Source organism: Heloderma suspectum, chromosome 5, assembly GCF_057233095.1.
Source record: "Heloderma suspectum isolate Gila_16-S chromosome 5, 16-S_ref, whole genome shotgun sequence".
NCBI classification, from domain to species: Eukaryota; Metazoa; Chordata; class Lepidosauria; order Squamata; family Helodermatidae; genus Heloderma; species Heloderma suspectum.
This window is the reverse complement of record NC_139462.1, coordinates 151,435,017-151,457,049: the sequence shown is the minus strand read 5'-3', so window position 1 is coordinate 151,457,049 and position 22,033 is coordinate 151,435,017.

Here is a 22,033-nt window from a genome sequence, read left to right as displayed (position 1 = left end):
ATACAGCGACCTAGCTGCTTCACCCATTCGTGGTCTGCAGCTTCTATTGCCGGCTTCCCCCCCCCCCCAAGAATCTGTAGCATCTTTTTCCCATTGAGAAAACTGGAGCTGCACTGTCTCAAGTACTAGCTATCTAGAGAGAGGAGGCAGCCAGGAGTGGGAGCGTGCAGCCCTGGTGTTTCGCTGTATTGATAAGGTGATACCATGAAAACTAAAGAATGCAGGAGAGGGAGGAGAGGAGATAGCGAGCAGAGGCAGCAGAGGCAGCAGCAGCAGTACTAGCAGAGGGAGGCAACTCCAGCCAGCCCTTTCCCTCCATGCAGAACTCACACAAGCATCAGAGAAGTGCATAATCATGGCTCTCAATGGGGATGGTCTGTGAAATGGAAGCTAGTCACTCCCACTGGCGAAAAGGAAGTACAGCTAGGGATGGCGGAGAATTTCTCCCCGAAACTTCGGGGGGCCGAGCGCCAACGTGTTCGCCCCCCCGAACAAGTTTCGGGGAGAAATCCTCCACACACACCCCGCCCCCTGTACCCCCCCCCCCCGGGACAGGACTTACCTTCACCGAATGTCCCTCCCGGTGGCTGGTCCGGCTGGCGGTTCGGCGGGTGTTCGAGCGAGGCGGGAGACATCTGATTTTTCAAAATCTCAAATTCTTTTTGCCCCCGCCATTGCAATGAAAGGAAAAAAAAAAAAAACTTCCCCTGATAGGCTACGTGATGATTCACGTAGCCTATCACGGCTAGATTTGCAAAGTCAGCCGTGATAGGCTACGTGAATCGTCACGTAGCCTATCACGGGTGACTTTAAAAAAAAAAAAGAGTGTACGCATAATGGCGGCCCCCATAGGGAGCCGCCATTCCCGTTCCTTATTTGGTCGCTGTAGTCTACGTAAATGTTTACGTAGACTACGGCGAAAATAAGGGCAACGCTATTTGCGTTGCCCTTATTTTTGCCGTAGTCTACGTAAACATTTACGTAGACTACAGCGACTAAATAAGGAACGCGAATGGTGGCTCCCTATGGGGGCCGCCATTCGCGTACGTGCTTTTTTTTTTTTTTTAAGTCACCTGTGATAGGCTACGTGACGATTGACGTAGCCTATCATGGCTGACTTTGCAGATCTAGCTGTGATAGGCTACGTGAATCGTCACGTAGCCTATCAGGGGAAGTTTGTTTGTTTGTTTTTTTACTTTCGCGTTTGCGGCCGGGCGAGGCGAGGCGCCTCCTCCCCGGCCTGAATTTTGGCCAGGCGAGGCGGGAAGCCTCCCCCCCGGCCTGAATTTCAGCCGGGCAATGCGGGAAGCCTCCCCCCCCGGCCTGAACTTCGCGGGGGGACCAGCAAAGCGCCTCCCCCCCACCGCGAACGGCCTTCGACGACAGGTAAGTGACTTTCGTCCACCCCTAAGTACAGCACGATTCTGAAGGCATGGAAGGGCCTCTAGTGCTTTGATGAGTTGGAAAGGCAGGCAAGTTACTCTGGTTACCTAGGTTACCAAGGCCACAGCCAGGTGAAAGACACACCCCTAGAAATGCCTGATAATACCGAATTGAAAGTGGTAGGATGGGCACACAGCAGCTGAACTGCAGGGGAGCTGAATTAAAGAAAAACAACGTAGTCAAAGTACTCTGCAAAAATGCGGCTTTCCCACAGGGAAACTCTGGGGTGGTGGCTGCAGACTAGCCATGATGTCATGTGCCACAAAGGACCTCCAAATGGTCCTAATCTGCAGTAAATCACCATGAAGACTGGCTGAATAGCCAGGAAATTAAGCCCAGAGTTTGCAGAGCTAAAGACACAAAGCCCTCAGCCTGGGTGGATGAATCCATCAGTTTTGGTTTCTCCCACATCTGATTTTTCAAAATCTCAAATTCTTTTTGCCCTGAATGTGGAGAATTTTCCAAATTGGGGGGAATTCTTATCAAAACCAAACAGAAACAAAATTCTCACCCATCCCTGGTCCAAAACCAATTCAAACTAGCTCCCCACCATGGGTGTATAGGATTGCAGCCTTAAAGGACTATTCTTTTACTTAATTTAGGATTTGTTTATTGGTTTACTTAATTTACACTATCAAGTGTAAAGTATATAGCAAAATGCTGCCTTCCTCTGGCTTGCCATCTTGCAATACGTTTACTGAATACAATACTCACAGAGGGTTGGATCCGTGACCTGCCTTCTGTGAGAGAAAGGGTTCCACTCACCGAAGGTCCCTCTGCCCAATTTTGGGTAATCATCCTCCCCTCACACACGGCAGCTCAACTCATTGAGCAGAGCCTCCTGTCCTGGCACTCTGTGTAGCACAGGCAGGGAGGTGGAACAGCTGCCATGGGAAGAAGGGCGAACAGAAGTCCCCCTCTGTCAGTGCAGTTGATCCAGAATAGACCTGGATCCAATGCCAAGTATCCTTGACTGGTCAGAATAGGGAATAAGCTTTGATAGCCTGTCTGATGTCAGCAATGGTGGCTTGATAGTACTGTAAACGAACAGCGAGGCTAGCGAAATTCTGGATCCAGTTAATAACTTCAGTGACTCATCAGAGCCTACCTTGAAGAAGAGGTGAGCTTTACCAGCTCCTGAATTGTTCGCCAGCATGAAATTCAAGGAGATGGTAGATTTGAACCTGCATCTCCAATGTCTCTTTCAGGCTGGTCCTTGGACACTGCATACGCTACACGAGCTTGCAGTGCTACCACTTACACAATAAGTGGGATTGGGGTCTGTATACGCACTCATTGAAAGGTAATCTGAGTCCGCTTTTAGTCCTAATCAGAAACCAAATTGGATCAGCACTGGAAAGACATCAAGAAATGATGTCAGCATTTGGTGTCCCAAGTCAGAAATCAGGACCAGAATGGCAAGGGCAGACGAGGAATGGAGCCAAACACAGGAATGGAGCCAAATGACCATGAAGGCACATCAGGTCTGAAGCTTGCCAGGTAGCAGTGCAGGCAGCAGTCATTATGAATCAACTCCCTGCCCAACATATTTAGAACCTGAGTTGGGAAGAAGGCTGGTTGGGAAGAAGGCTGGGCTAGCCAAATGTGATCTTATATGACATACTCAAGATTGCTTAACATAAACTCTAACCAGCAGGAAAATTTCCATTTACTGAAAGAGATAGGGCTGTTGGTTATTCACAGTGTTGCAGTTTTTACAGCTTCTGTGGTTAAAATCCATATTATTATTATTATTATTGTTATTATTATTATTATTAATTTGCACTATATTATGGAGGGTTCTTTACCATATTTTACCAGAGCCGGTGTGGTGTCATGGCTAGAGTGTTGGACTGGGAGCTGGGAGATCCGGATTCTAGTCCCCACTCGGCCTTTGAAGCTCACTGGATGACTTTGGGCCACTCACAGACTCTCAGCCCAACCTACCTCACAGGGTTGTTGTTGTGAGGCTAAAATGGAGAGGAGGGGGATCATGTACACTGCCTTGTATTCCTTGGAGGAAAAAAGGCGGGATATAAATGCAATAAATAAATAAATATTTGTGTAATTTATGCATTTTTTGCTTAGACTTAGAGACTATAATGTATACTGCCTTGGGCTCTTTGGGGGAAAAAGTGTGATATAAATGTAATAAATTACTAAATAAAGTGTGGGTAGAGATGCTGCAGTAACTCTCAGATTCAATTTTTGATGCATATATTGTAGTTCCACTAGTGCAGATAAATGTCGCAGAACCTCTGATATCCAATTTAATTTCCATCAAGGAAATCAGGGAATGATTGTAGCTGGATGTGAAAACGTGTATGTGTGCTGCTCAGACAGAGAGAAAAAATATGGTTGGATGTATATGGGAGATTTGCGTGCAAGGCTTGCAAAAAGCAGTAGTGAAACTTGCAAGCTTTCCCCCCACCTTTATAACTAGCTGGAGATGCTCCTTCCCTATAGAGGTGAAATTGATAAGAGGTATCAACCCCCTTGGCATGAAAAAGAGAGTTTGCAAATTTCACTCCCTGCTCTTTTCAGGCTGTGTCCAGTCCCCACGTGCACTTAGCTCTGAACTTTCCAAACCATTGCACAAGCAAGGAGAGAGGGGGAATTTTTCAGGGCAAAACCACACATGAGCATGTGTAGAAGTTGTTCAGCAACTCCACAAATGTCCGGGATGCTCTCCAGAGCTTCCTTGGATATCCAACATCACAGAGAACTATTAAAAACTTCACTGAAATATAGGGACATGCATCCTTAAATATGGCTGTCTCAGTGCCATATTTTAGATATTTTCATCTGTAGTGTTTATACATTCTTGTAGTGTTTGTTATGGTTTGATGTCTTAAACAATAACATTTCAGTCATTCATTCCCTTGAATAAAAACAAAACAACAAAAAACATTTGATAGGTCAACTGATGTAATAAATGTGGACCCTAATTGGTATGTAGGAATAGTTTGTTTCACTTCATTTTTGGCCAGAATTTTCCAATCTGCACCTCCCAGAACCAAATCTGGACCCAATCACAAACTGTACTCTGAGTCTGAAGCCCATACCTTTCCACATGATGTAGTTTCCATGACAACAAAAATGCCTTCATGAAATGCATACATTTGAAAACTGTGTGTGAAAAATGCATACATTTGAAAGAGGCACACAAACATTCCTTTGTCAATGGGGGGGTGTACATTTCAAATATGTGCATGAAAATATCGACAAATGCATGGAAAACACACCCAGTGCATGCAATCCAATACAGACACGTGTTGGAATGAGTGTAAAGGTGAAACCATAGAATTTTGATGACTTTGAGTTTTTCCATGTTGCACATTCCTACTTGTACATTTTTTTTTCTAAAAGTGGACACCTACAATGCCTCATTTCCAAGAAAGCAGGTTGCCCCAGCAGAATATACAGCTTCAGAGGTTCCTGGCGTGTATTAGGACTACATTCTTCACATTTTACCAAAGTGCTGTTAGTTTGTGTTAGCAGGATGTTTAGTCCTCCTTGTGTTGAAAGATGAATTGGCCCACTGGCCAAACAGCATAATAAATCTGTTTGAGTGGGTTTATCACACCCAAGTTCACCCCTTCCTTGCTTGCGTGTGGAGCATAGCCTAATGCAGCATGACAGCTGCTAGCAGGAGGAAAAAAAGGTGCAGTATCTGTGGGAAATGATTTATGTCTACTGGTTCAGGGCTAGTACAATTAAGAAGGTGGGACTGAGGGGGCTAGCAAGCAAGTATTCATGAAATACAGGAATCTGTGAAACATTTCAGCTGACAGTGAACTACTCCCTGGGTATCCACTCTGGGTTTGATCTAATCACACGAGTAATTGGTGGTGATAGTTATGGGCATTCGCAGTTGACTAAATGCCACAGCTGCTTATTTTGAAATGACACGGGGAAAGCCAATTAAGGCCTCCTCTCATTTCGACTGCACAGATCCTCCTCATCAAAGTCACTGACGATGCGACTGGACAGAAAATAATGAACGACACGTGAAAGGTGCCATTGGATTGCTGATGCAGGGGCAAAAAGAACAGCCACAACATAATGTGGAAAGAAAAGGAACTAAATAACAGCACTTAAAGGGGTCTTCTCTGCAGTGGCACCCACCCCCTGGAAAGCTCTCCCACATGTGATTTGAGAGGTAGAAATGGTGGCAAGTGTTAAACATCTCTTGTTGATGGATCTGCTCGCTCTGGCTTTCCCTGACTTGTAATCAACTATGACACTGCTCTGTTGTTCTTGTTGTAATGTTTTAAATGTGTTTATTATTTTGTATTATTTTTACATTAGTTTTTTTATATTGTATGTTTTTGATGTAAATCACTTAGAAATGTTATCCTTCAGTTTTCACACTTCTCTGAACTTTGCAATATGGCTCCCCAGTTGAAAAATGCATACACCTTGGGAAAAGAAAGGGATATATCAGGGGACATTGTTTGTGAAAAATCTGTATATCGGGGGGAAATGCATACAAAAAGGCATGTATTTGGAGAAATGTGTACAAAAATGCATATGATTTTTTATGCATACTTTTAACCAAAACATTATCAAAACAGATGTGGAAATAGGATAAAATGAATGTCTATTTCAAAAAAAATTGAACATTGTAGAAAGTGCAACAGGAAGATTCATCCATTCCTAGTTTAAATGTGAAGTTAGGATGTTTTGCCCCAAGGTGCATCACTTGACCTTTTCTTATGTTGTACCTCATTTGTTATTTTCTGGCCCATTCACCCAACTTGGAGAGATCCTTTTGGAGCTCTTCACCATGTAGTTGGGTTTTCACCACCCATTTGGTGCCTTCTGTAAGCCTAGCTACTTCATTTCTGATTCCAACTATTTTATGAATAAGTTAAATGCCACCGGTCTCAACAATGGATCCTTGCACAGAGGCAGCCTGGTTGGAAATGGGTGACTACAGTTATGGGGAGGGTACTTATGGGAGGATACACAAGACCTCCTCACACAGGGTGCAGTGTTGCAAGACAAGACTATTGCGTTGCTTATTTCTTTTTCCTTGATCACCTTTCTGTTCTGCACTTCTTCACATGTACAGAAAAAAGAGACATTAGTTTGAAAATGAGGTACAGGGTGAGTGAAGGGAAGAGAGAGAGAGAGAGAATAACCACATTTTTTAAACACTCCAGACAAAGAGTTTGCCTCACACAGGGATATTGGAGCAAGTGATTTTAACAGCATTTCCAATATACCTTCGTTTCCGGTGTGCCTTCATGTAACAGCAATATTTATTGTCCCTTGCCACTTGTTCTAACCAACAGTGTTTCCAGATGGAAGGCTCTTAGCACTACCAATCAATTGGCATTGCACAACTATTCCATCTCTTCTTCCTTAATGGTTTTTTTTCTGGTAAGAAAAAATAAATGGAAGAAGCAGTTGGAAAACACCGGAGGGCTACAAATGGAAGATAATGACGTCTGGTCCTCCCCCCACACTCTAAAATTCTGTGTTTGAGACAAGGCAATTGCAGGATAAAAACCTGATCTGGAAGCATCCCAAGTTATATTCAAGCCAATAAAACACAGTGATCCCACTGGGACATGCAAGTAAAGTATGCGCTCAGATCTCTTCCATTGAACTCAGCGTGACTTAAGAGTGCCTAACTTCCACTGGATCATGCCCAATGAATTCATTGTGTGACCGTTATTATTCCAGTGATCCTTTGGAATTGAATTAAAACAAAATGTTAGTTGTGCTGCCAAAAACTCAACAAAGAGAAAATGCTGATGGGTAGAAAGAAACCCCACACTGTCTGTATAATTTCCAGCAAATATTTTAAAACTAACAGGCTCTGGGAACTGACGCAGTAGCTTTCATTTCTCACCTCCTTTATCTCTGTCTTATTTTTGCTTCCTAAGCAGTAATACTGTTTTAATCATAGAGATTCATAGACTACAGAGGGCTACTCAGATTATCAATTTCAATTTTTGGATTATTTGCATCAAATATTTCTATCCTGTTCAGTCTCCTCCATCCCTGTGTGGATGGGTGACTTTTGGAAGCTGCCAAAAATGGCAGTTAGTTTTTTTCTATTTGCCAAAAGAAAAGCAACCCCCCACGCACAAAAAAGCAACTGGAAACAAGCCCAAACCCAAGGTAACAGAGAAGGGCTATTAACTCCCAGTATGCAGGCTTTCCCTTTCCATTCAGGGAGCTGCTATGCTGACACGGAAGTCTAAACACAGCTGCTAGAATTTTTAGGTAACCTTTCAGCACAGACATCCCTCAACTTCCTTGGGAAAGTTTGGGTCATTTCCTGGTGGCTGCATTGGTAGGAAAGAAACGAACGTGAGTTCCATTCTATATCTCACCTTGTGTGTATGAACTGCAGTGGGAGGGAATGTGGAAAGGTAAAGAGCATTGAATATAAAAGAAACCAATAAGGACAAACATTTCTTATAATTTTGGGAAGCTCCCACCCCATAATTTCAGAATAGAATCAAGCGGGGTTTCAATTACAAGGTAATTATTGACATTATGTTATTATTATGCCAGCAATACATAGGGCATTTTACAGAGTAACATAAACTCAAAATAGGTTCTTGCTCTGAGGGGATAACAATCGAAGGGCCAAGCTACATGTGACATTGAATGTGCCTTTGCACTTAACGTTCACAGTTTTTTTTTAAATGAAAATAACAGTTGCTGGGGTGTGGAGACTGGCAATTATTGGGATCGCCGCAAACAGGGAGGGGGAAGTTAAATTTTCCTCTTTGGCTGTGGTCCCAGTGGAACTTGCTCCTCTGAAGTTGCTATTTGTATTGCAGCTTCAGAAAAGGGATTTTCGCCAGGGCCATAGCCTGGGAGGAAAGTTTAAAGTCCCTTCCTGGCATGCTGTAATCCTGAGATTCCCACCCACCCCCACCCCTCAAAAGAACGCCCTGCTATTTGCCGTTTTTGTTAAATACAAACACATATTAACTGTCACTTCACAAGGGAGGAATGTGAAGCTGGACAGTGTGTGCTGCAAATGTAGGTCTCATGTACTTAGGTCTTATTTAGAACTCTACTGCTTGGGTTTGTAGGTTTTCCATGTAGATTGAGGCAGGCAACGCTTCTTTTTGTATGCCTTCCCTTCCTTTTTCTTTTTGTTTTCATTTCTTGTTTGGAAAGGCCATGTGTACAGATCAAAAGCAGGCAGCTTTAGTGTGTCCCCAAATCTACATACTTTTTAGGAAGCTCCAACTTTCGCAAACCAAATGACCATGCAAAATGGAAGACAGCCCTGAGCTTGGGAAGAGTTGTGGTCAGTTTTGCATTTAGCGCTCTCCTTTTATCTTTATTCCAAAGCAAAATCAAGTCTGTTATGTCATTGCCAAGGTTAGTCTTGGAAGAGGAAGTAAATTGACCCATTCACTATCTTATGTAGACACGACAGTATGTTCTTTCTTGGGCATTCTTTTAACGGACAACCATTAAGATCCTCTTCAGATGACTCTTGAAACACTTTCGGCATTCCCTGTATAATGCTACAATCTCCTCATATTTTTTTTAAATTGCTTTACACGTAAGGATGCAAACCCTTATTCTAAGTTCAGAAAGACTCTACTACTTCCCTTAGACATTGGGAATAAGGACACACCTAGTATGAGGGCCAGTGACCTTGATATAATTTGAAGGCAGGGGGAGTTCTCTGACTACTGAATCTAAACTGAGACTGGCTTCTCACTGAAACAATGAGAGAAATCATGCTTTGAGTGTAGGTTATTGCTGAGGCTTCAATATCGCCCTACCCAGCCTGTACTGTAATTATACCCATAACTGAATTGATCCCAAATGAACCCTTTTGTAGCCAGTATCAGGTTATTATCATTAGCTCTAGTTGGGCATTGAAACACCCACCCCCAAGTGAGTAGAATCACAGGAGGGAGATGTCATATCTAGGGATGGGTGAACTCACTGCAGCCCGGGTCACGTGCCACTCTCCAGGTACCCCCCCCCAACCGTCTGCCTCTGCTTGCCGCATGCAGTGAGTTGCCAGGGCAGTCTGTGAGCATCTCACGAGCAGCGCATGGCCACCCGATCCCTTGCCAAGCTGCCCTTTTTAGCAAAGGCTAATTTTACGCAAACGGTGACTGTAAAGCATCCATTTATGCAAGATCTTGCATAAATGGTTGCTTTACGGCTGCCATTTGAGTAAAATCGGCATTTACGGAAAACAGCAAGTTGCCATTTTGCAGCTTGGCAAGCCAAGGGATCAAGGATCCCTGCGCTTGCCCAGCTTGGAGTGTACCGACTTGGGCAAGTGTGCAGATCCATGGACTAGCATCCAGGGGGGCCAAGCCAGTGGTTTCTCACCAGGCCCCAAGCTCCTCCTGGGCACCCGTGACTTCCCTAGTCGTGTTTCCAAACCCTTGGCCTGTTCAGGGTGCAGGAGAAGACTCTGATGAAGAGGAAGGTCAGGCTGCTCTTCTGGGGAAGCAGTGGTGTAGTACAGCCAGGACTTGCAGGGGCACAGAGCCAACACTTTTGGGTTAGTAGGGATGCTGACATCATCTGCCACACCGACACCCTCAGAATTCCCTTTGCTGGGGAGGAGAAAAGAATTTTCTAAGCAACAATATATTGTTCCTTGTTGTAATACAAAGTATTTTGAAGTGGCTTGGTCTTGAGTGGGCAAGGAAGATCTGTTGGCTTTACAAAAGACCTGCTCCTGATGGAGATGAAAACTGCTAGAACTGGCTTGTTGATATGGATCCACAAAGCTGCCTGCTTTTCTGAACTGTCCTTGGGGGGGGGGTGTCTATGGGGATTATCACATGAGTGCCTGCACTTCAAAATTTACCACTACACCACTGAGGGGAAGGAGAGTCAGTCCCATATTCAGGGACCCCTTGGCCAGAAGACATGGCTTTGCCATGATCCTCAAAGTCGGAGGAGGAAACTCCAGCAGAACTGCCATTTCCCCAGCCTCTCAGACTGAGTCTACAGAATCAAGTGCTCCTCCAAAGGGAGTGCAGCTAACCACACTACAGTGGCTGCCTATGTAAAACTACAGTTGGCTCTAACTTGCCGCTGAAACAACATCCTCCTATGTTTCTTGTAGGAGAGAGCTCCAGGTAGCAAAGCTCACTTTGAGCTATTTGTGGTCCTGTTCCACCTGCCTTTACACAAGAGGGCTTCTGCCTTAACCTCTCTTGCTGTGCCTGAAGCACTTACCATGACCTGATTCTACCTACCTAAGACAACCTTGCCTGACTTGACCTGACTGTTGTACATAGACTGGATCTCTTTGCTTGGATTTTATCCAGTCAGATGACATTAGCTTCCCCTGTGAACCTTGGGTAACCATAGAATTGGACAGGTGATGGTGGTGGGGTGGCTGTTTAAGCTCCACCCTCTCTATCACATCACCATCACCCGCTTAATTGCCCTTCACATGTTTAAGGGTGAATGTCTGCAGCAGGGAATATGCTCTACCTGTTTAGGCTCCCTGCACCATTTAGAACCCTTGAGGAACCCTGCTGCAGATACTGACCCTCCAACTTGTGGAGGATGACAGGGGGTGGAGTGAGCACACTCACCCCACTCTTCCTCAGGTAATTCGAATCACATGGAGGATTTCAATGCCTAAATGGAGCTGCCAATATCATTATGCTCTCACACACTTAGGAACTCCTTTCCTCTCCTGGGGCAGCCTTGATTCTGATCTTTGTGACTTTGTCCCACAGAACTTCTCTTCATATACACACAGACAGACAGACAGACAGACGCAAGAGCTACTTAAACTGGCATGATCAAACCATGGATTCAAATCCTGGTGTGAGAACAAATGCCCTCACCCGGCGCCAGCTTGTCTGGCTAAAAGGGGGGGGCATTGCGGGCGGGTGGGGTGACATGACGCAGGGGCCTTTGATTGGTGCACCCCAGTGGCACCACCATGCAAGGAGGGGCAGGCTGAGTTGCCTTAAACTCAGCCCCCTTCTCAAACTCAGCTCTCTGGCTCAACGCAGCTAGAGAGAACGACAGCTCCACCAGAAACGACGAAGGACACCGGCCTGCTGGAGACCACGCTGAGGGCCCCGGCTATTGAGGCTGCAGTGCGCCCGCCCCCTCCTTTCTCCTCAGTCATGACGACGGACTTTGGCCTGCTGGAGAACGGCTTCGTCCTCGTTCCATCCGCCTGGACCCAGCGTGTTTCTGCGCGCCAAAATCTTCGCTTGGTGATATTGTTCGCCTCCCTCCCTCCTTCGCCGGCTCCTTTCCTCTCGCCCGCCCGTCCACTCGGTCTCCTTGTGTACTCGCTCTCCTGCCCGCTCGCCCACCCGCCCGCGCACTCGCTCAACCCGCCAGCCCGCACGCCCACCCGCTTGCCTGACGGGCCTGCCGGCTGCCGGGCCGGCTCACAGCCCGCCTGCCAGCCTGTCTACCTGGCCGCCAGCCTTGCCGGCCTCTTCCTCCTCGCCTTGCCGGCCTCCCTGAGGTGTTGCTCCTGGCAGGAGGCGTCGGCAGGCGGGTGAGTGCGGCGCCGGTGTTTGCCAGCAGCAGCACTCCAAGCGACGGTCTGACTGCCCCCCCCACTGGTCAGCCGAGCCTGCCTGTTGGAGGGGCGCCTGGCTGCTGAGCCGAGTCGGGGCGTGTATATCACAGCCCGATTGGTTGCCTTCCATGGGCTTGGGACGTCTCCCCCTCCCACCCCAAAAATAAATAAATAAATAAATATAATAATAAAAAAGGAAGAGCTGCGGCTCAGTGGTAGAGCACATGCTTGGCATGCGGAAGGCCCCAGGTTTAATCCCCAGCGTCTCCAGGTAGGGCTACGAAAGAATCCTGCCTGAAACTTTGGAGATCTGCTGGTGCCAGTCAGTGTCAACAATTCTGTGCTAGATGGACCCAGGGTCTGACTCAGTATAAGGCAGCTTCCTATGTTTGTATGAAAAGAAAGCTTTAATTAAATAAATAATAATATTAATATTAATAATAATAAAAATAAAAATAAAAATAAAAATAAAAATAATAAACATTCATTAAATTACGCTTATTAAATATTTAATTAATAAAATTGCGTAACAGCGGCGACTGCCTGTTTCGCGCCTCCCGTGAGTCGTGACAGGGTGCCCTCGGCTGTGGGCGCCCATGCTCAAACGCAGCTCCATCACCTTTGGCCCCTGGCTGCGCCTCTTGAAAATCTGATTTTCTATCTAAACGGTAGTGCAGCGCTCCCATCTTCATCCCCAGGCCTCTCTGTCTCGGTCTGGAACTCATACCCACAGAGATCTTAAGACTGTGGGGTGGTTGCCTATTGTCTGGGGTGCCCAGCGGCTTTATTAACTCTTTGATGGTGTCAAGAGCTCCTTAGAGCTCTCAGTCTAATCCAGTAGCCAAGTCCAGACATAGACAAAGGGATTCTTTTCAAAGATTTATTCTTCCTTTGCAACTTAACAACTCTACAGGTATCAACTAGATCTGAGCAGCAGCATCCCTATGCCCTACGTTGGAACAGTTGGTCCCCGTTTGAAAAGCAATTACTGGCAGACCCCTGAATATAAGGACTAGGGAGAATCCCTCCCCTTTTCCCTTGGATCCTCGGGGCGCAGCCGTTGAGTGCGCGCCTTCATTAAGTCTGCTATCTGTGCTCGGTCACTCCCTTGACTGCTAACTAAAACTAGGAATGTGGGGGGGAGGAAACTCCGTCAGCTGTTGGTCCTGGGAAAGAGGAGCGCGCTCCTCTCCCAGGAGCGACTGCTCTTCCTCAGCATTAGAACTACTCTGGGATTCTATGGGCTCAGTGCCCACCCTGACAGATAGCTTGCTTAATTCACCTCCTGCATCATGCCTCCTAAGAAGGGCCAGGGTGGTAAGAAAGGGAATGGGAGGGCCCCTCCCCCCTCCCCCCCTCCCCAAAGTCCGCTGCCAAGGCCCGATTCTGACTCTGATGTGGACGCAGACCTGGTACTGGCATCAATTTTTTCTCGTTTGGAAGCTGCTGAGCGTTCCTCGGGGTTCCCTCCTCCTCCCCTGGCCAGGCACAAAAAATCCTCAGTGGTCCAGCACAAGCAAACACAACAGCAGACCCAACGCTCATTGCTCCTTTCTGTTTCAGTTCGCCTGGACGCTATTGAGGCATCCACCTCCTCTTCATCGGCTCTTCCAGAAGGCTCACCGCCTTCAGCGGAGCTCCTCCCTTCTTCTGCCTCATCTTCCCTGGGCGCACAAGCAACAGCCTCGGTTTTTTCCAGCTGGGGATCAGAGTGTGCCCACGATTGGTACAGCTTGTCTCTGGGTTCAGGGCACCTGGACGCCATTGAGGCCTCCATCTCACCTTCGCAGGTTCACCATGGCAGCACCCCACCACTGTAGGCAGTCCACCTTCCTGCGGCATCTCCGTCAGCAGTGATCCAAGCAACATCCTCCTCCTTGGGGTTTCACCCAGGCGACACAGCACACCTGAAGGCGGTCCGCCCTCATGAGGCATCTCCATCAGGAGCAATGCAAGTGGTACCACCTCCCTTGCTCCCGGGGACCCAGACACGGCTGCCCTGGATATGGGTGAGATGACTGCACCTCACCCCAGTTGTTCAGACGGGTGACCCTTAGGGCTGTGGGGTTGCTGCCTTAGCTACCTGGGGGCGGCTGTCCCTCCCAATGTCATCTCCCTATATGACTCTCGGGCCGCCTGCAGCTCCGTCAGTCACACCCCAGTAACCCCAGCCACTTAATGCATCATCTTACAGGGTTGTTGTTTTTTTCCTGGATTAATTAGGATCCCTCGCCTGCCCCCGCCTGACATCCATGGAAGGGGCATATCAGATCCCTACGCTAATCTGGCGAGTTGTATTGTCACCAGGGCTACTCCTTCTCGTAATGTCTTTCGCCTGAGGAGGTGTGCGAATGGCTTGTTTAGGCCTCTCTCAGGAGGGCTGCCATTGCCCTTCTCTGCGTAAGGACCTGTTTGACCAGGACCTTTCACTCCAATTTTGACTCCTTCCCAGCTGGGGTCGGCAACAGATCTGGCAGTGGCCACATTCACCAGGTGGTCTCCTGCACTGGCCCTCGGCCTATGGCGGGTCCACTGCTTCAGCACTGCTATCTGTGATGGGAGTAAAGCCCCAATGGGCACATGCTCCCAGGACACGTGCAGTTTTCATCGTGAATGCTCCCTTGTAGCAGTCAGCACTCTTTCACCTCTTGTCCAATGCTCGGGGAGGGTAGGGTCCCCTTGGAAAAGCCGAGGCAGTAGGAAGCTCTGGATGGCCAATGCCTAGTTAGGTTGGCGCTGATACTCTGGCTTTAAGACACTACCCAACTGGGGAAATGCGTCTTAATTTGGAACACGGTTTATGCTAGGTTCTAGGGCCCCCTAGCATTTTTTCTTTAGGTCAACATAGACCATCCCTACCTCGTAAGCAACATTTCTCTTCACTAGGCGTTGACAGGTTCAGGTGAGGTTAACAATGCAGTAATGGCAGAAGGATTTTAGCCCCCCCCCCTTTTTTTCCACACCCCATTATCTATTCTAGGGATCTCCCTTCTCGAAATGGTGCCCAGGAAACCCTCTAGGGAGTTTATCCTGATTCGTAACCTCTCTTTCCTGAGGGCCAGTCAATTATCACGAGATCCCTGATCATCTCTGCTCAGTGTGTCACACCTCTTCGATGAGGCAGCTGTCTTTGTCTGGGATCCTGGCCACGGGTCCCTGATGGGCATGTGCTACATGGAGTCCAAAGATGGTGGTCATTGTTCTGACCTAACGCAAGTATTGCTTCCCCTTTTCTGTTACTTCGGTGCCCCTTAGCTCACAAAGGCTGAGGGCCTGTCTCCCACAGCAACATTCGGTGAAGCCAATCCGATACCCTTAGGTGTTATTCTCACCTCCCTCAGGACAATTTTCAGGTCCGTTAGGCACAGCTCCAATTAGTTATACATCAGGCATGGCTTCAACTTAGTAGGGCTTTAATGGCACCTCCTTTCGGAAGCGTGAGCCTCTCCTCAAAGCCGGACTGCGGACTCACATGGTTCCGCCCCTACCCCAAGGGGTTTCAGATTCTTAGGGCAGGTCCAATCGTGCAGTGGGTAAAGGCCTGTAGAGTGGAGGCTGCTGCCCCCGCCAAGCACATTGAGGGATAACCTTATAGCCAAGTCAGTAACCCCCCCCCCTTCGCTATGACAACATGACCACATTATTCATTCTCCGTCCTCCCGAAATTGGAGGGTCATGTCATGTGTCAGTGTGTTCACGCTCCAGAGTCAGTATTACAACATCTGGTTCTGGGTCCACCATGTGCTGGGTTAGGCAAACCCAATTGTCGATGCCTTGTCATGAAATTAGGTCAACATCTTCTGGGCCTTAGCCCCGTGGGTGCTCCATTCCCAGATCCCATCCTTGCAGTACTATGGGAGATCAGGATACTGAAGCCAGGCATGCCAGCCTGCATTCCATGGCTCTCCGTACAGGAGCCGCCTGCGACAGAGCAGGGTGTGTGTGCCGCGCATTAGGCAAAACCTCAGCGATAGGATTCATGGCCCTTATCTATAGATCATTGGCCACAATTTCACGCCTCCATAAGGAACAACAGACTGTTTGGGACCATAAGTCGCAAGCTGGCCATTTAGCCTTCCAGCCCACAAAGGTGGGTTTCACCGACTCCATGTCAGAATTTAGGTTTCGGTGTGCAAGATAGTGTTGGGCACAGATGTTTGCCTGCATTAGTAAATTAACCACCCTCTCTCTCCGGATACCCCTTTCGGGCTCCAGGGGTAATGGCCCTCCATTTGAGCTTTCCAATAAGACGTTTCCCTGTTCCACGTAGCAGCCCTAACGGAATGCAGGGTTTGTCTGGGCTCACAAGGCCGACTTGTCCCAGAGGGCCTTGATTTGCTGCAAGGTACAGGTCTGGCCCAAAGTAATCCATTTACATATTTGGTGATCAAATTGATCGGCATGGCAAGGGCACGGCAGTGGCCCACAGCCAAACGCAAGTCAACGGATTATGCTCTGGCGGCACCTTATGGGTTTTATGGCATGCCACGGGTCTGAGGAGGGGCCTCCGTTTTTATCACTTCAACGGTTTGCTGTTGACTTAAGGGCAATTGTGTAGTTTCCCTTAATGTGCTTATTCCTGAGACCAGCAGACTCATTGTACGCCGGTACAGGTGCTCTTACATGGGCACGTTTTGATGTCTGGAGCTTCATGAAGAGTTTGTATGTCTTCTTCAGAATTCAGCTTCTGTCACCCTGTCACATTAAGATCCAGTGGCTCCATAGACGTGGCATACGGTGGGAGTCCCCTCCTCACTCTGTCACACCACGTTTGTCAGTCTTCCTCCGCAGGTCCAGGTGCTGCACGTTGGAGGGAATGACTTTGGCTGTAAGCCAGGCGAGGACCTGATGGAACAGGCCTTGGTTGAGATACAGGTGGTCCGGCATACCTGGCCGGAAGTAGCCTATTGCAGCCCTCACTGCTCCCATAGATCAATGGGAAGGAATGGAATGACGTTGCCAGTGGCAGGGCACGTTGGAAAGTGCACAGAGAAATGGCTTATTGCCAGGTGAATGAGGTGATGGATGCACCACCCGCCAGGGAATTCTGTGGACATGGAGGGAGCGTTACAGGTAGGACGGTGTCCGCCTGTCTCATTTAGTGAATAACATATGTCTGTCTGATCTGCAAAGGGGCCTGCGGGAAGTTCTTCTGCGCAGGTGGGGGGAGTTTCACAAGCTCTAGGCTTGTGACTCCTGTGGTGGCTAGGATGGGCAAAACAGGAAAGTAGGGATGGTGTGCATGCAGAGGCACCTTATGGTGACAGGTGATGCCTGAAGGCCCCCCGAACAGGTTGTGCGGCTCGGCGGGGGGATAAGGGTTGCCTAGGAGACCAACCCTACTCACTCACCCAGGTGTTTCGCGGCACTGGGTTGGGGGTGACACTGGAAGGTCTACCTCCCCCAGAAGGGGCAGTCCGGAGGGATGGCGAGATCACTGCCACCCCTCAGGCTGGGTATGTTTTCGCCCAAGAAGTGCCAGCTAGCCACTGACACAGTTAGATGCCCGTCCTAGTTACCCCTTTGCAGCTATTTCAATAAATGTGGCCCAATTTTCAACCCAAGCTTGTTGTCTGCGTCTTCTTTAACCCATCTCCGCTCACAAATGCCCTCACCCGGCGCCAGCTTGTCTGGTTAAAAGGGGGGGCCATTGCGGGTGGGTGGGGTGACATGACGCAGGGGCCTTTGATTGGTGCACCCCAGTGGCACCACCATGCAAGGAGGGGCAGGCTGAGTTGCCTTAAACTCAGCCCCCTTCTCAAACTCAGCTCTCTGGCTCAACGCAGCTCCCTCCCACCCTCCCCTAAGCAGTGTGGGTTTATTACCAGTTGCCCTTTGGGAATCATGTAGGAATTTTTTGGCTCACAGTTCGATTGGCCTATTACTATGTGTCTTTTTTGCCTATGTCACACTGTTTTGCGGGTCGAGTGTGTCCTGTAAGGGAATATGGTCTTTATCATCGGTCACATTCCAGTTGGTGGCTAGGACGGGCAAAACAGGAAAGTAGGGATGGTGTGCATGCAGAGGCACCTTATGGTGACAGGTGACGCCTGAGGGCCCCCCGAACGGGTTGTGCGGCTCGGCGGGGGGATAAGGGTTGCCTGGGAGACCAATCCTACTCATTCACCCAGGTGTTTCGCAGCACTGGGTTGGGGGTGACACCGGAAGGTCTACCTCCCCCAGAAGGGGCAGTCCGGAGGGATAGCGAGATCACTGCCACCCCTCAGGCTGGGTATGTTTTCGCCCAAGAAGTGCCAGCTAGCCGCTGACACAGTTAGATGCCCGTCCTAGTTACCCCTTTGCAGCTATTTCAATAAATGTGGCCCAATTTTCAACCCAAGCTTGTTGTCTGCGTCTTCTTTAACCCATCTCTGCTCGCAAACTCCCCTTTGCACAAACCACAATTTGCTACATTGAGATGCAAGGGCAAACCGCAGTTTATTACAAGCTAGAAGCCAAAGCTTATCATCTCCTCCCCTCGTGGATGAAGGAAGGGGGAGGGAGCACACAAGGTGAAGGCTCACAGTAGCTCATTCATAACAACAAACCATGGTTTGTTATGAGTCATGACAGTATGTCTGAACTGGGGCAGAAATTTGAAAATGACTGCTACAGGCTTTTCGCAGTTTCGTTGTTGTTATGCAGTGCTGCCACAGAGATGCCCAGTCTTGTAACATCTAGCTTAGATTACTGAGCTATGTGCTGCATGTGGGGCTACCTTGAAGAAGTGTTCAGGAAGTTTGATTGATTCAAGATATTGCAGCAGCTTACTGATAGGGAACTGCCACACTGGGTACATTATTCTAATTTGAAAAGAGTTCCCTTGCCTCCCTGTATGCTTCCAGGCCCAAATTGTAGTGTTGGTTGTGAAACCTAAACCAGGGTTGGGCAATGTGGTGCCCATGGACACCAATGCACCCCCAGACAACATTCCAGTTGCCCCCCAAAGCGCCCTACCTCTGCCACAGTGAATGGTGTCTGAGCAGATGCAGTGGCATCCAGCAGCCAGAATTCCTCAAAAACAATAGGAACAAAGCCGGAGAAAGGGCATTCACTCTGCTCAGAAGAAATTTGCCGGATCAGCTGAGGAAATACACAAAAATACTTGCAATGAAGGAAGGAGAGACCCTGGCATGTAGCAAATGGTCTACAAGGGTTAAAATAACAGAATGTGAATTAATCTCTCCGTGACTTCCGTGGAATGATGTCCCCAAGAAACTCAGTTAATGCACTATACTGCCAATGAATATAATTAATCTGAGGAGTAATATAATTATATATTTATATAATTAAATCTGATGATATTACACAATTTACAAGTAGTTTTCAGGTGCAACACTATTCATGTTGAGACAGAAAAAAAGTCCTACAACTCCCAGCATTCCCCAGCCAGCTGTGCTGGCTGGGGAATGCTGGGAACTGTAAGACTTTTTCTCTCTCTAAACATGCAATTGTGCCCTAAGCAGTTTATTCAAGCAGTTTAACTAAAATTAAATAAATAATCCAGTAACAATATCAGCATTGCAGAAATAACAGGATGTTTTGAGCCATGGGCTTTTCCTTTCCTTTTCAGTTTTTTTTTTTTTCAAAATGTTTATGAATGTCTAACTCTTATATCTCTTTGGTTTTCTAGAGAATGGCCATGTGTCCTCTTTTATAGAGGACTGTCCTCTGTTTGAAGGGCTGCCCTGTCCAATTCTGATTTAAAGATAAAGAACCATCAGAACTGTTGCCTGTTGACAGCTAGCACCTGGACAGCAGACTGAAAGGACAGGTGCAGCCAAAGAAGAATGAGTCAATAATAGCCGGAATGCTATTATTCCACCAACTTTTTCCATAAAGTCTCAGATAGCTATCTGTCTGTGCCAGCCTGGTCTGGATGGGACCTTGCTGGCAGGTAGCTGGGCTCCGGTACAGATAGCCTAGCCTCACACAGAGTCAAGAGTGTGATCTGAGGAGTGAGGGCAAAATGAACGTGCACCTTGTATGAGCAGTAATAGCAACTGTACTGCAAGCAACAGTCCCAGCTGTCTGGCAGCCACATTCCAACCAGCACAATAGAGAATACACCAAAAAGAGCCACTGTGTGCAAGAACCATGTTGCGGCACTCAAGCAGGGAGAAGCTGAGGAAGGGCAATGCGAGTGCATAAATAAATCAGGCAAGCCTTGAGACATGGAAGTGTGGGGGTGGGGGGAGAGAAAGAAAAATTCCAGGGGGTGGGAAACCCATTGTTTTCAGGGGGAAATGGGAACAGGTTTTTTTTTTCTCCCCCATTTTTCCTGGGGATGTTTTCCGGGCCTTCACATCTCTAGCCCTCCCCCCCCCCATGCCTGCTGCTGTTGAGGACTGCCAGTCAGAATCCTTGTGAGTCAAGAACTGCAGGACCCCTGGCTGAGTGTCCTAGTTTCCTATCTATCACAAGGGTGATGGTGTGACTGCCAGCACGCTCAGAAGAACTGCGCATGCAAATGCACATGTGGGCTTTTGCATTCTAAGTGGCCCTGCCAGTTTAGACTTAGAAGTAGCGACGCCCATCCCTTCTTCCATACCACCAGCCCACCCAGAGAGAGAACTCTCCCACACATCTGTAAATGGTGCATGTGCCAAATGGGTGATTGCTAGATGAGCTGTTTGACCACCAGTGGACTGGGACACAGTTGTGTCAATCCTTGTGAATGGGTGTCTGCGAATGAAATGCAAGATTTTTCTTAATGTTGATCATTTAAAATTGTGTGTGTGTGTGTGTTTTATATGCTTGTACATAAATGGTTTTTATTACACTACGTGTAATGTATTATTTTTAAGGTTTCTGATCTTTGTAAGCCACCCAGAAAGCTTTGGCCATGAGGCAGTATGAACATGTAATAAATGAAACGAAATGAAAGCACAAAAGTTCTCAGGCTTCATACCCAGACCTTGAAATCTCACAAGCATGAACATTGTCATACATCTGCTGGCAAGCTTGAGGAACTGATGGAGAGGGGCAATTGGTTTCAGTGAAACTAGGGGAGGAGGACAGTTAAAAATTGGCTAGAAGGGGTTTGCCATTGACCTAAGAGAAAATGTGCTGGAACTGTGGGTGCTATGCTTTGCAGTAAGAGTTCAAGCTAGTGATACATTTCTCTTGGCATTTTGGTGGCCTTCAAAACAGCTAGGTCATACAACAGTAACATGAAACTGTCAAGAAACTCAGAAAGCTGAAGACAAGCTGTTGCTAAAGACAGGGCGGCTTTATACCTCTATCAGGGTGATACTAGTTTTGACACTAGGCTTTTTAAATGAGTTACAGTTTTCTTTATTATATTTATAGTGTTTTTTTTAATGGTTGCTAGTAGTGTTTTTATTTTTATCATTATTCTAAGCCACCCTGAGAGTAGATACATGTGGAAGGTACAGAATAAACATTGAATTAATCAACTAGTTAACTGAGTGGAGTGTGCATAAGGTCTCAGGTTCAACCTAGGGATGCCCAAGGATTTAATCCAGCCCTCATTTTTAAGTAAACCAGTCTCAGTTGCAAACCTTTTCTTCTCTTTTGGGGATGGGGGTATTTTCCTTCCCCTTGAGGCTAGAAAAAGGTGTGTGTGTGTGTGTGTGTGTGTGTGTGGCGAGCAGAGCAGTCCTATGTCGGCCTACATCCCATTGAGTTCCATGTAAGCATGCATAGGATTGCAACATTAATTTAGAAGTGAAGGATGGGTGGGACAGATAAGGTCAGGAATTGAGGGACGTGAGAGGGGGGTGGCAGTGTGGGAGGGGGTGGATGGATCTCTAATGAGAGATGAATTGTCTTTGAGCTTCACTATTTGCCTTCTGTAAAATGGGTATTTTGTTGTGCTTCTGTGAGGTCAAATATGTGGATTGGCTTTGGACTTCAGTTTCTCAGTACTCAGTTGCTTGCATAAATTACTTGTCCTTTGACCAGCCAAGCCCCCATGGTAGCCATTATGTGACTGGCCACATGTGGGAACCATTTTGTGGTTTCTCAAATTTCTCAATTCTCAAATTCCCAGATGTGCCCACAGGTCCAAAAAGATGGGGACCCCTGGCATAGGATCATAGAGCTGGA